The 15,476-nt window shown below is 37.0% G+C and overlaps 1 non-coding gene across 1 annotated transcript; it reads right to left on the reverse strand.

The window, feature by feature from the left end:
- Positions 1–8,659: 8,659 nt before the first annotated feature.
- On the reverse strand, positions 8,660–8,766 carry LOC141662819 (small nucleolar RNA R71). The gene has a single exon (XR_012550917.1). It is a non-coding gene; the product is annotated as a small nucleolar RNA R71 (small nucleolar RNA).
- Positions 8,767–15,476: the final 6,710 nt, after the last annotated feature.

Genomic DNA, 15,476 nt, shown 5'->3' on the forward strand with positions numbered 1-15,476 from the left:
ATTTGAAAAAAGGTATAATTCGCATAGGTAATTTGCCCTCAACAAGTATCTTCATCAATATTGATTATCACGATGTCGTCACTTTGAGACAGAGGTATGCACATTAAATCAACTCACATTTAAATTATTATATAATTTACTATTAATACTCTAACTTTGTTTTCCTTTTGTCATGTAGGTTAGTGAATGTCGACAACTGATGCATTAAAGAGATATTGCAGCTGGAGCATTTTATTATATTTATTAGTTTATGATATTTAACTAAATAAAGTTTTATCGATATTCGGAATAAGCGTGCAAATTGTTCTATGCAATATTTAACGTAATACTTCTCTGTTCGGACTAAGATATTATGATATTTAATACAAGCACGAAATATTTACCATATTCTAAATACTGTCACACTTTATCTAAGTAATCCAGTACTAAGATTACTATTTTTACTTTTCTGTAGTCGTAGAAATTGTACAAGTTATCTATATTAAAAATATACAATATTGATTGCAAATATATAATTACTAAATCCTCAATCAACCTTAAGAATAATGTCATTGCAACAAGAGAGCTTTTCCATTGTTTAGCCAATAAGATCCATAATATAAATACATCATATTAAATTTGGAAAGTGTTTTAAAATCAAATCACATCCAATAATCTAAATAGCTACAAAACCAAATTTCAAGGATAACAAACCATAATATTAATACATCATGTACCAGACATAAATATATTGATCACACTGATCCAATATGAAATGTAGTGTAGATTAAACAAACTATTCGATAACTATATCGAATATTAAATCTTCTTGCTGAAAAGTAAAAACCAAGTTATCGTCTATTTGTAGCTCATTATCAGTCACAAATTGGTTCCATCCAGCAGAGAATCGAGGTAATCCAGTAGAAAACACTATCTTAACATTCCAGATTAAAAGCCCCATCCTAAAAGTTACAATTTCGCCACTTATCCATGTCCTACCATTCGGCTGTACAGCTGCTGGGATATACTGAAAGATGATATTTCTTTGTTATATCAATTAACCACAAAATGAGTAAAATTTATATTGTATTTGCAAAAAAAGTCTATGTAAATTGATCGAGTAATGTAACAATACCGCTCCGTGACATGTGTTGTTCACATTTGAAGCAGTCATTGTGGCGGTGAACTCCATTCTTAAGAGTTGATTATTTTCCTAATCACTTATATTATTGTCTACAACATCATCAGTTACGTCTTCAACATCCATATCCAAGTTGTCTTCTACTTGCTGAATTCCTTCTTCAGGAACTTCTGCAGCATGATCAGTGTCAACTGTAATATTCATATGAACAATTTCTTCTAATTCCTCAATTCCACCTGGAAGCTGTTCATTAATATCTATAGAGAAGTAGCAAAAGGTATTAATATTATTATTGTGGTCACACGCATTTCCATTATTACCGTTTAACTGTATAGCTTCATTAATCACCAGACAAATAAAATGGTATGTAGTATTTAAAGTAGTACCATTTCTTGAAGAACAGCTGACCAGAAGTTTTTCATTTTTTGAACTATCAAAAATGATAGTTTCAAACTTCCCAGATCCTCTATAGGTAAGCAACATGAAATCCTTCCTCTCGAACATTTTATCATTTACTAGCGCCAGTATATCAGAAATCTTCCCTGTGGATTCAGAGTACTGACAATTGTATATCTTTCCATTCTGCAAGATCAATTGTACTTTTGCAGGAATCAACTTTCCAAAAGAGTTGTGAAATTTTTCTGGTATGGCCTGCCACAAGCATAATAAGTATCGATAAATGACAAAATTACTATTAATAGAGAAAGAGATACAGATCATAGTGTGGGAAAGTAAGAATTGCTTAATTAAAAGCTTACTATTACTCCAGAGTCTATTGCACCGCCAATACCGAATATCATGAATTTGCAACCAATCCCAGTTATTATATTTGTAAATTAATTGTTGGTATCAAAGTTCAGTCATAATGAATAATGAAATTTAAATTTATGTATCCTAAAACAAATACGTAAAAGCTTTGTAAAAATGTGCAATTACCTCTACAAGTTGAATGCGATTGGGAAACAACACTTGCAGAATTATAATCCAATTCAATTGCATCAGGATTTAGTGCACATACCATAAATTGTCTGAGGCCCTCATGCGTGAAAATCAGAATTGTAGCCGAATACCGTCTAACTTCTTTCAGGAACCATGTAAGGTTAACAAAACTGTTTTCCTCCACTGAATACTTGACATGAATTTCACGACCACTTGGGAACCGAAGCCAGACATTTTTTGGTATCACACTTGCAAATGTTATCGCCAACTTCTCTGGTAGTGTCTGTATAAATTATTTAAATTTTAAACACCAATTATTTTGATCCATATTCGCAGCAACCTTAAAATTTTACCCAAAGTTAAGATATGAAATGTGTACAACATTAAATGAAAAACGTACCACTATATTTTGTGCATAGTTATCTGATTTAAGAATGACGATAAATCCTGGAAGCTTGGTTTGATTAATATCCACCTAATAATTACAGGAGCATAATACTTTTACAAACATTTTTTAAAAGAACAAATAACTCTATTCTATTAAACTGAATCGATATTATCACATACCATCTTATGTCTCTTCTTCAATCTCTGATTTTTTTTGTAATATTTTCATCCTTTCTCACTAGCAATGAATTACAAAATTCCTGCAATGGATCGATGTCATTGTCTTCTTCCATTTAACATACTTTCTCCTCTTTCGCCACCAACAAATTCATGTCCCACCTCCATATCTCTAAAATTGTAATATAGAAACATCAGTACAATAATTATAACTTTAACCTTCATCAGATTTTGCCACATTGATATGTATCAAACCTTCATCAGAATCTAAATAAATCTGTAGAAACCAATCTCTTCCTATCATCTCTTTTCCTCTAATACGCCTTTTTAAGTAATCAACCTCAAATCCATCTTCCTGAAAAATCCTAGCTGAAATGATATTGCTATCATCCATAGTAAATACAAGTGTATCTCTTTCGCGCAAATAAAATATCACTAGCACATATCCAAGGCAGTAAAAATATCCACTTGACGAGTTGTATGAAACGAAAGATTCATGCCCTCCAACCCGGATTTTCTCTATCGTCTGGAGCTTTTGACTGTATTTGTACCACACCAAACTTGGTACAATCTTGGAAAGAAACAATAAATAATGTTATTTTTACGAATTACACATAAAAGCACAAACATGTACGAATGCACAAATATATAATTATATATGCTCTTCAATTTGATCACAACGAAAATTACTCACAAATCCTCCACATGCCAGAGTATCTTTAGACACAATTTTCAAGAATGATGTTTCCGCCAATAAGTTTCCTGCCCCAAAAAAATATTTGATGAGTTTCTACAGATGTATAATTTCCTTAATTCATAAATAATTTATATATAGAAATCAAAAAATTTAACTTATGGCAGTACCTCTATCAATATCTTTACCATAAACTTCATGTTTATAGATGCAAACATTCACGTTGTTCACATTATAAATATCATTATGCATTATATACAAGACAATATAATCTCCAACTCCAAAACCTGTGTCTGATACAAAATCAGCCCATCCTTTCCCAAATTTGCAATGTCCTCCAATCCTTTCTACCTCACATTTCCATTCCTTAGTAGTAAACCTCAGACTGACCGAGTTCCCATTTTTCAAGTTTTTGTAGAAATTATCCGTTCCTGGCTTCAGTGTCTGATATATATACAAATAATTGGACAATTATACACCTTATACCAACTGATATGAAAGTATGAATTTTAGCTGATATGAAAATAATTCCAAAATCTATCATACCAGATCTAGCGCATGTTCGTGCAAGCCTGTGCTATTTATGCAGATAAGGTAAGATTCACTTTTATTGAGAATTGCATCGTAAACTAACCGAGCAATAGATTTCTGAAACTCAATGTTTCCATATAGGACAACGAATTCATCTTGTTTCTATTCAGGTTTATTCTTCTTCCACTCATTTGGATGTATTGTCTGGTAGTTTATTTCAACTGCGGCTTCCTTATATATCTTCGCATTAAAAACTCTGCCCCCGTAATAATCAAGGAGAAGAAATTTATATATCTTAATGCCATAGTACTCCATGAAACGAGCAAGACCACATATTTTACCGACTTCTGAATCATATCGAGCATGCCATATATGTGTTTTACAATATATCTTCAAGTGATCTGGAATTCTTCTACCACAAAAACCTTTAAAATTCGGTGGCACTCTCTGATGAAGTACCATTAAATCAAAATTTCAGAAGATTATAAAGAGATTAAAACTATATAAATGAAAGCTGTAAAATCTACACTTACAATTTGCCCGAAATCAGAAACTTCCACATTTGCTGCCAGAAAGCTACATATACTATCTTCATTGTCTGTACAATTAGTATTATGTTAATGTACCTAAATAAAACAGTATACTGACTAAAGGTCAAATTCTTACCTAAATCTGCTACATTCTTCGTTGTAGAATCTGATGCTCTCTTCATCTGTAATTACATAATAAATTTATTCCAATAAATATAAATCAAGAAATTTACTTAAAACCAAGATGGATGAGATATAGAGCATAAATTTCACAAGAACACTACATGCATAAGATACAAAAATATTATATTACATGAATCGAAACAAAACATGTTCTTAAATTCTATGCAGCATTAATAGATTAATTTAAGATATATATACATAAAACTCTATGAATGAAGCAATATAACTGTATACCAACAACTGATTCATAGCTCCATTCCGTGTATATAGATATAGATATATATATATATATGTATATATATATAAACTGTATGTAAGCAATATAACTATAAAATCAAAATTATTTCATACATCCATTGTAGACAACGAGTTGATTGTACCGAGAATGCTATTGCCTTCTTTGTGAAAGGAAATTAGACTTCTTGCTTAATGGAAGTTGAGAATCCAAAATTAACGGCAGTTTGCGTTATCTGGTTTTTTTTAAGACAGGTATGTTGTATTTTTTGGGTTTATAAAATCTCAAAGTCAGCGTTATTTGTGTTGTTTGGGCTTTTTTGTTTGCTTTTGTTTTTCTTCTCTCTTTCTCCTTATATTAAAAGGCCCATTCTATAAATTACATTAATATAGTATATTTCTATATAAGGATGATTTTGTATTTTTTTATTTTTAAAACAATTCATGCAAAATATTGAACTATATATAGACTTTACTTTATGTCTTTTCAAATTATCAATTAAATTATACTATAAGTCGGTTTTACTACACTAACTTTATTCACATTATCTTCTCAAAACTTGAGAAAAAAATATGTTACGACACAAGAAGTAAGATACTCTTTCCAGATTGGTTAAATCTTGAGAACTAAAAAATCAAAATTAAGTGTCAGTAATTGATGATTAAATATAATGTATATTTTGAATTTCATACATTAACGAAATCTAAAAAAATTCAGTAAACTTAAAAGATAAAAGTTTTCTAACTACCTAGGGTAGTACATAGACAATGAGCTATATCTTGGTTGTAGCACTTTTTGTTATTGGTTATATGTCTAGATACAATAAAACAGAATGATGGATGTAATTAATGCTCTACAAACTATAACGAGTCTTCCAATACAGTTTTAGCAATAGGTGTAAGGAGAACTGCTTTTGGAGATATTGTCCTGATAAACATTGATTTTATCTTTTTTTTTCACAAATATTTAAAAAATATTTTTGGTAAAGTTAGATTAAATCAAAATATATGTTGAAAAAAATGTAATTTCCAGAGAAGATACAAATAATTAGTATCTACAACATGATTTTTTTTACAAATAAATTTATATTACTATGTCATGTAATTAGTTGACAGTTCAGAAAAATAAGTTAAGATTTTTTGTTCTGTGAAATTTAAATTTGTAAATTGAATTATGATGACGTGAAGATTTAATATTATTTTATTTTATTTTTGTTACAAAAATATTGATAAATATTAATACTACGGGAATAAGTAATTTGTAGAATAAATATTAAAAGACAAATATTGCATATAATTACTTTCTTCCATCTTTACATTAATTTATTATATGATTATTTTTAGTTTATATTCTTCAATGATTTATACGATCTTCTATAAGCAAAATATGTTTTTGGGAATAAGTACATAAAATCAATATATTTATATTTTATTCCTCGGGATATGTAAAATTTATTAAACATAAAAGGAAGATGAAAAGATAACAATCTTTTGTCCAAAATAACTGCAGATCATCATTGTTAATTAAGTCTATACGCATTCCCTTTCTCTTAAACTCAAAAGTAACAGGTTAACTACATTTTCCAGCAAAGCTTTCTCAAATGGCTGATCCAACTATTTTTAATGTTTCACTAGAGTTCATCATACTTATTTTTTCTCACCTCATTTTTAAGACAGAAAGCTTCAGTTTATTCGTGAAGCTTTTGTTGGCATGGGAGCTGATAAGTGGCATTTTATACCACTTAGAACGTCTTAAAATGGCTTAAATTGGTGTCTTGAAATCAAGTATTTTGTGTATTTGATGCATTTTTCTAGTGTTTATGCATTTCAGGGTATTAGTTGCATTTCGGGGGAGGAATCATCAAGAATAAGCCTTGGCATGTGTTCACCATTGCGAGAGGAAAGGAATGGGCAGATTACGGCGAAGAAACGGAGCAAACCTGGATTTTTTCCAGTAGAGGCCTGCGCGCCCGCGCAGCAATGCTGAGCGGCCGCGCAGCAACCTGCGCGCCCGCGCAGCTATGCTGAGCGGCCGCGCAGGGTCGGGGAAAAAGATAAATTATTTTAGACTTCTACTTCTGTTTGGCTTCCAACTTCTATGTAATCTGAGTTTTATGGGACTATTATATAGGTAAATTTGAGACGTTTTCACAGAGAGTATTAAGGGGATTATGTTTTAGATTGTGTTTTACGCAAGAAGCGAAGGAGATAAGGAAGAAGACCGATTTAGCACACCGCAACGAAGAGGAAGCATATTTTCTTGTGATTCTTGTTTCGTTGTAACGTTGGATGCTAGTTTTCTTGCTTTAACTTATTTACTCTTGTGACGTACTCTGTTTTAATATAATTAGTTTAGTTATTATTTTTTTGTGTTTGTTTGTCATGATTTCATATGAACCCATGATGGCGATAAGTTCTATTATGGGCTAATCGTGATCATGGGGTTGCAACGGATTTATTATGGAATTCTTTAGTTAATTGTTTAATACTTTAGTGTGTGATGATTGCATGATATCTAGTATTGGTTGTGCATATTCGTCTTATGTGCGTCGCGAACATATAAGATAGGGTGTTAATCTCTTGTGAAGCGACGGTGGATCTTGATATTTAGAACTTGCCATGCTAGCATAGGTTCATGTACGTTGAGCATGATTAGTGGGTAACTCTAATAGTTTTATTTGCCCTATGTAATCAAAAGGAATAACTTGAGCTTAAATCGTTGTGTTGTCAATTTCTGTAGACATATAGGAACTCAACATAATTGATGACTATTCAACTTCTATCTTAATTGTGGATGCTTGGTAGAATGGTATTAGTACAATGAAAGTTGGCTTTTATCAGTTTCGTGTTATTCGATTAATATCATCACTGTCACATGCTAAAGGTAATAACAATGGCTATAGAAGGAAGTAATAATAAAGTTGTGATCTCATGAGTGTTTTATTATTGATAAATTGAAGTGTTAGTTAAGTAGTTAATTAAGTAGTTAATTATAGTTAATAATTAATCAACAATTTTAAGTGTTATTATCTTAACATTGAGAAGTAATCATACATTGGTGAGTGAGTTTAATTAGACAATAATTTAGTCTGAGTCTCTGAGGGAACGAACTAGAAAGTATTCTATATTACTTGCGAACGCGTATACTTGCGTGAATATTAGCGCGTGTTTTCGCCCTAACAAGTTTTTGGCGCCGCTGCCGGGGACTCGGCGTATTTGTTTAGTTTATGTACTTACCATCATTGGTCATTAGGACTCAGTGATTAGGACGTAGTAGTTACTTATTTTTTTTCTTCTTCTTTCTTTTCGATTGTGTTTCAGGTACTTTAGCAAGCGTTTATGTAAACTCGTTCTCGTGCTCGCAAGAGGACTTTAGATACAGATGAGGAGACAGACGAAGTTCTTGATATTCCGGAGAAGTTAGATTTTGAGGATTCAGATTCAGGAACTGAGCAGAAAGAACCAGTAAACATGGGAGATCGTATTGTTCAAGCTGATCCAGCTCTTATGGATTTTTCTCGGCCTAAAATTGATGACATTCAGTCAAGCATCCTTCATCCGGCTATTCAAGCTAACACCTTTGAAATCAAGCCGGGCACTATTCAGATGGTGCAGAATTCTGTTTCTTTTGGAGGAGCGGCAACTGAAGACCCCAACATGCACATAAGGAATTTTGTCGAGATCTGCAGCACTTTTAAGTATAATGGCGTGACTGATGAGGCTATCAAGTTGAGGCTTTTCCTATTCTCACTGAGGGATAAGGCTAAAGACTGGTTACATTCTGAACCAGCTGGGTCCATCACTACGTGGCAAGATCTTGCGCAAAAGTTTCTGGTGAAGTTTTATCCAATGGCAAAGACTGCTGCTATGAGGAGTGCTCTTACTCAGTTTGCGCAGCAACCTACAGAATCTATGTGCGAGGCTTAGGAACGCTACAAGGAAATGTTGAGAAAATGTCCACATCATGGAATGCCGGATTGGATGGTGATCACTGGTTTCTATAATGGTTTGGGGGCCCAATCTCGGCCCATGCTCGATGCAGCAGCTGGAGGAGCCTTATGGGCTAAAAGCTATACTGAGGCGTATAATCTTATCGAGACGATGGCTGCAAATGAGCATCAAAACCCAACTCAGAGGATGACGTCAAGCAAGGTAGCAGGTATTCTGGAAGTTGATGCAGCCACCGCTATTGCAGCCCAGCTCCAAGCGCTATCAATGAAGGTTGATTGTCTGGCTACGTATGGAGTTAATCAAATAGCTATGGTTTGTGAGCTTTGTGCAGGTTCTCATGCTACGGATCAGTGTTCTCTTGTAAATGAATCTGTTCAGTATGTGAATAATTATCAGCGACAACAGCAGCCTATGCCAGCGACTTATCATCCTAACAGCAGAATTCATCCAAATTTCAGCTGGGGGAATAATCAGAATGCTATTCAGCCACCATATCAGCAAGGAGTGAGTAAACAGTTTAACCTACCTGGATTCTAGCAACCACAGTAGTATGCCACAAGGCAATCATATCCTCAACAGGGAAGTGCAGCTGCACCTACTAGTGCTGATTTTGAGGAACTTAAGCTGTTGTGCAAGAGTCAGGCGGTTTCTATCAAGACCTTGGAAAATCAAATCGGTCAATTAGCCAATGCAGTGCTCAATCGTCAACCTGGCACTCTTCCCAGTGACACGGAAGTACCAGGCAGGAAGGAAGCTAAAGAGCAAGTCAAGGCTATTACCTTAAGGTCTGGAAAAGTGGCTGAAGCTGAAAAGGCAAAGGAAGTCGAAGCTGAAGTTAGAGATGAAGAATCTAAGCAAAAGGAGAAAGCGGCGGAACCAAGGAAGACTACTGTTGAACACACTCTGCCTGAGGCTAATACAGGGGAGAAACAGCTCTATCCTCCACCACCTTTTCCTAAGAGATTGCAGCAACAAAAGCTGGATAGACAGTTCGGGAAGTTTCTGGAGGTGTTCAAGAAACTTTACATCAATATACCTTTGGCTGAGGCTCTGGAACAAATGCCTAGTTATGCGAAGTTTATGAAGACTATTCTTGCAAGGAAGGTGAAACTGGATGACCTTGAAACCGTTGCTCTCACGGAAGAATGCAGCGCTGTTCTGCAGCAAAAGTTACCACCAAAACTGAAAGATCCAGGAAGCTTCACCATTCCTTGCACCATTGGCAATCTAACTTTTGACAAGTGCCTTTGTGATTTGGGAGCAAGCATTAATCTGATGCCGTTGTCGATCTTTAAAAAGCTGGATCTGCCTGATCCAAAACCCACATACATGTCGCTACAATTGGCTGACCGTTCCATTACTTACCCAAGGGGCATAGTTGAGGATGTGCTCGTCAAGGTGGATAAGCTCTTCTTTCCAGCAGATTTTGTTATTCTGGATTTTGAGGAAGATAAGAAGATTCCCATAATCTTGGGAAGGCCTTTCTTGGCTACTGGTCGTACCTTGATAGATGTGCAAAAAGGTGAACTTACTATGCGGGTCCAAGATCAGGATGTGACCTTCAATGTATTCAAGGCAATGAAATTCCCTACAGAAGATGAGGAGTGCTTAAAAGTGGATGTGATTGATACTGCGGTTACTTCGGAACTCGATCACATGCTAATGTCTGATGCATTGGAAAAGGCCTTAGTGGGGGATTTTGACAGCGATGATGAAGATAGCAACGAGCAATTACAATATCTGAACGCTTCTCCATGGAAGCGAAAGCTGGACATACCATTTGAATCTCTTGGTACTTCTGACCTTAAGAATGCTGAAGGGAAGCTCAAACCACCAATAGAGGAAGCACCTACCTTGGAGCTTAAACCATTACCTGAACACTTGAGGTATGCTTTTTTAGGTGATTCATCTACGTTACCTGTTATTATTTCATCTGACCTTTCAGGTAGTGAGGAAGACAAGCTCTTAAGGATTTTGAGAGAATTCAAATCGGCTATAGGATGGACCATAGCAGACATCAAGGGGATAAGTCCTTCATATTGTATGCATAAAATTCTGCTAGAGGAAGGTAGTAAGCCAACTGTGGAACAGCAGCGAAGACTGAATCCCATCATGAAGGAGGTGGTGAAGAAAGAAATTCTGAAATGGCTAGATGCAGGCATTATTTATCCTATTTCTGACAGCTCGTGGGTGAGCCCCATACAATGTGTACCTAAGAAGGGAGGTATCACTGTGGTCGCAAATAAAAAGAATGAGCTCATCCCTACTCGAACAGTTACAGGATGGAGAGTATGCATGGATTATAGAAAATTGAACAAAGCCACAAGGAAGGATCACTTCCCCCTTCCATTTATTGATCAAATGCTTGACAGATTGGCGGGTCATGAGTATTTTTGTCTTCTGGATGGTTATTCCGGGTATAATCAGATTTGTATTGCACCAGAGGATCAGGAAAAGACTACCTTCACTTGTCCATTTGGCACATTTGCTTTTCGCAGAGTTTCGTTTGGGTTATGTGGTGCCCCAACCACTTTTCAGAGATGTATGATGGCTATATTTTCTGACATGATTGGAAATAATGTCGAAGTATTCATGGATGACTTCTCCGTCTTTGGACACTCATATGATGAATGTTTGAATAATCTGCGCGCCGTACTCAAAAGATGCGTGGAAACTAATTTGGTGCTTAATTGGGAGAAATGTCAATTTATGGTGCGTGAAGGCATTATCCTTGGGCATAAGGTCTCTAGCAAGGGTCTGGAGGTGGACAAGGCCAAGGTGGGAGTCATTGAAAATCTTTCCCCACCTAATTCTGTGAAAGGAATCCGTAGTTTTCTTGGTCATGCGGGTTTTTATCGGCGATTCATCAAGGACTTTTCAAAGATATCTAAGCCGTTGTGCAATTTGCTTGAGAAAGATGTGTCGTTCAAATTTGATGATGAATGTTTGGCAGCATTCGAGACTCTCAAGAAGAGTTTGATCACTGCACCAGTTATTACAGCACCAGATTGGACAGAACCGTTTGAGATGATGTGTGATGCGAGTGATTATGCGGTAGGTGCAGTTCTGGGATAGCGCAAGAAAAATCTCTTCCGCGTGGTCTACTATGCGAGTAAGACTTTAAATGGTGCCCAATTGAACTACACCACTACTGAGAAGGAGCTTTTGGCTATAGTCTTTGGCTTTGAGAAATTTCGATCTTATCTGCTTGGTACGAAAGTAACAGTATTCACTGATCATGCAGCTGTTCGCTATCTGGTTTCTAAGAAGGATTCGAAGCCGAGACTCATTCGTTGGGTGCTTTTACTTCAGGAATTTGAGTTAGAGATCAAAGATAGAAAAGGTACTGAGAATCAAGTAGCTGACCATCTCTCTAGGTTGGAGAATCCCGATTCTACTTCATAAGATAGGACGTTAATCAATGAATCTTTTCCGGATGAGCAGTTGTTTGCAATTCAGGAGGAAGAACCATGGTTTGCAGATATTGTAAACTATCTCGTCAGCAATATAATGCCTCTTAATTTGACATCCGCTCAAAAGAAGAAGTTTCTGCATGAGGTGAAGTGGTATATGTGGGATGAACCATATTTGTTTAGACAGGGAGCTGACCAGATCATCAGGAGATGTATCCCGTTCTGTGAGACGGAGGGGATATTACGAGACTGCCATTCCACGGTTTATGGTGGACACTATGGAGGTGAGAAGACGGCAGCGCGTATTCTGCAAGCAGGATTTTTCTGGCCTACTTTGTTCAAGGATGCTCATCAGTTTGTTTTAAGGTGTGATCGTTGCCAAAGAGTGGGAAATTTGTCAAGGAAGGATGAGATGCCATTAAATGTGATGCTTGAAGTCGAGGTCTTTGATGTGTGGGGAATCGATTTTATGGGGCCTTTTATCGCGTCTTGCAATAATCAGTACATCTTGCTGGCAGTCGATTATGTCTCAAAATGGGTCGAAGTTAAAGCTTTACCGACAAATGATGCAAAGGCAGTGCTAAATTTTCTTCATAAGCAAATTTTCACAAGGTTTGGAACACCTCGGGTAATCATAAGTGATGAAGGATCGCATTTTTGCAACCGTAAGTTCACTTCTATGATGCAGCATTATAATGTGAATCATCGAGTAGCTACTGCCTATCATCCGCAAACAAATGGTCAAGCGGGAGTGTCTAACAGAGAGATAAAGCGTATTCTAGAGAAGGTTGTTTGTCCGTCAAGGAAGGATTGGTCTTTAAAGCTCGATGAAGCTGTTTGGGCTTACAGAACAGCATACAAAACTCCACTTGGGATGTCACCGTTTCAGTTGGTGTACGGTAAGGGATGTCATCTACCGGCGGAGCTTGAGCATAAGGTACGGAACGTCAAGCTAATGACGAAAAAGAAGCGCTGCGTGGGAGGCAACCCATAAATTGTTGTTACAGGAACCTTTAGAAGTTAATAACCTATCCAAAAACATAAAAAAATCAGAAAACAGGGGCTGAAAATTTTTTTTTCCATAGACCCTCTGCGCGCCCGCGCAGCTATGCTGAGCGGCCGCGCAGGGGTCGAGTTCCAGAAAATTTTTTACAGTTCAAAAAAAAAAACAAACAAAAACACAAAAACAGTTTTAGCCCATAAACCCACAAATTGTTCCCACTACCCCATCATTTTATCCCTTAATTCCCAAACCCTAATCTAATCCACACCCTATATATACATACACCTATCCTACATATCTCCCACAAAACTTCCTACACTTAAACCCTCTCACAAACATCAAAAATCTGTTCTTACACACTTTTATTCACGAATCAATGGCACCCAAGAGAGCACGCCCTATTGACAGCAGCAGCACAGTTCCTACTGCTGATTCATCGAGGGGTACTGCTGCAAGGCCTCGGTTAACTGACAGAGCTACGGAGGAGGAGTACACTAGGCTGTTGGGGAAGTCGATTCTGAAGGAGAGGGGGTTTTTACCATCAGGGAGGGATGGTGAGTTGTTGCCCATGATTGCAGAGAAGGGGTGGATAGCTTTTTGTGAGTCACCCGAAGCAGTACCGATGAGCGTTGTTCGCGAGTTCTACACGAACGCGAAGGCTGAAAAGAATGGGTTTTCTGTAGTCCGTGGGCTGATGGTTGATTATCATCCTGCGGCGATTCACCGTGTGATTGGACAGCGAGAGAGGAAGCCCGAGGAGGAGAATTGGAATGAAAAGACTGCTGAGGATTTTGACTTGGATTTGATTTGTGCGACTCTCTGTCGATCGGGCACAGTTTGGACCCGCAGTCCAGGCAATAATGAGTATCGTCACTTTCCGGCGATCGCCATGAACAGGTATGCCCGTGAATGGAATGCATTTATATGTGCTAATATTTTGCCTTCTTCACATGCACACGAGGTCACAGTTGAGAGAGCACAGTTGTTGTGGGGAATTCTGCATGATGAGTACTATGTGGACCTTGGTGAGTTTATCTACCAAGGAATTCTGAAGTTTTTTAGGGGAGCAAAGCATATGAACATCCCTTATGCATCCACGGTTACGAAGCTATGCCGAGCAGTGGGAGTGAACTGGCCGGCTCATAAGCAGTTGCAGTTGCCAGCAGCTCCGATTGATTCTGGCACTCTGAATGGGATGCAGGAGTGGACCGGTGGTGAGCCTGAGGAGCATGGGCTGGGTTATCGTCTTCCAGGAGGGCGTCCAGCACGAGGTGCTACTATGGCTAGGCCAGGGCGTGGTGAGGCTGGTTCTTCGAGAGCTCAGGAGGGTGCTGGGATGGGTGATGCCCAGTATAGGAGGCTTTCACGGCGGATGGATGCCATGTATGAGACGCAGAGCAGGTTTGCTCAGGAGCTCACCCTTGCGTTAGGGACTGCTTTTCGAGGCCTTAGATCTGATATCCAGTGGCCAGTTTTTGGTGAGGACTCTGCATACCCACCGCCTGATACTCCACCCACTGAGGGTGATGATGATGATGACTCCGAGTAAGTATACCCTGTGTTCCTTTCTACTACTTTCACTGAGGACAGTGAAGATTTTTAGTTTGGGGGTGGTAGTTAAGAAATATTGTGTGTGTGTCATTTAGTTGCATATTCATGATAGTTTAGTTCATATAGTTGCATAATTTATGCCATTTAAGTTTTTTTTTATGAATGTCATGTAGCTCATGCATTTACCATGATCCCTTTTACAATAAGTTATCGACTGAATTGTGATATTGATGCGAGTGTAGTGATAGCATTAAAGTGATATTAAGTTGTGTAGGTTGATATGCATGCTAGAAATAATTCTAAGTCCACTAAGTCTTAAAGAATGCGTAAGGGCTAGATTGTTGTTATGATTTGGTTATTTTCAAGGTCAATCTACTTATTATGCTTAGAATTCGATTATAGGTTCTTAGTGATAAAGACATGAAAAAAGAAAAAATTTTGGAAAAAAAAAATATGGAAGTTGTTGCTAGTTGTGGCTAGGCGTCAAATGGCTAGTAGCCGGCTCGCATATGTTGCGAGTAGTCTAGGGTTGAGCAAGATGGAGCGAAACGCACTTGCTCAGAAGTTATTAAAAAAAAAAATTTTTTTTTTTTGCATAATTGATCAAGAGTGGGCTCTTTGGTATTCGAGTTATTAAGTTCTTAGGGGACTTTGTGCCTAGTGACCTAAGGCTTTTAGAGTCTGGGATCCGCTAACCTAACGCTTGTTACATGGATACCATTGTATAAGTCTTTTGTGGACCTCACTCATTGCACGGTCAAAT

Source organism: Apium graveolens, chromosome 5 (assembly GCF_009905375.1).
Source record: "Apium graveolens cultivar Ventura chromosome 5, ASM990537v1, whole genome shotgun sequence".
NCBI lineage: Eukaryota > Viridiplantae > Streptophyta > Magnoliopsida > Apiales > Apiaceae > Apium > Apium graveolens.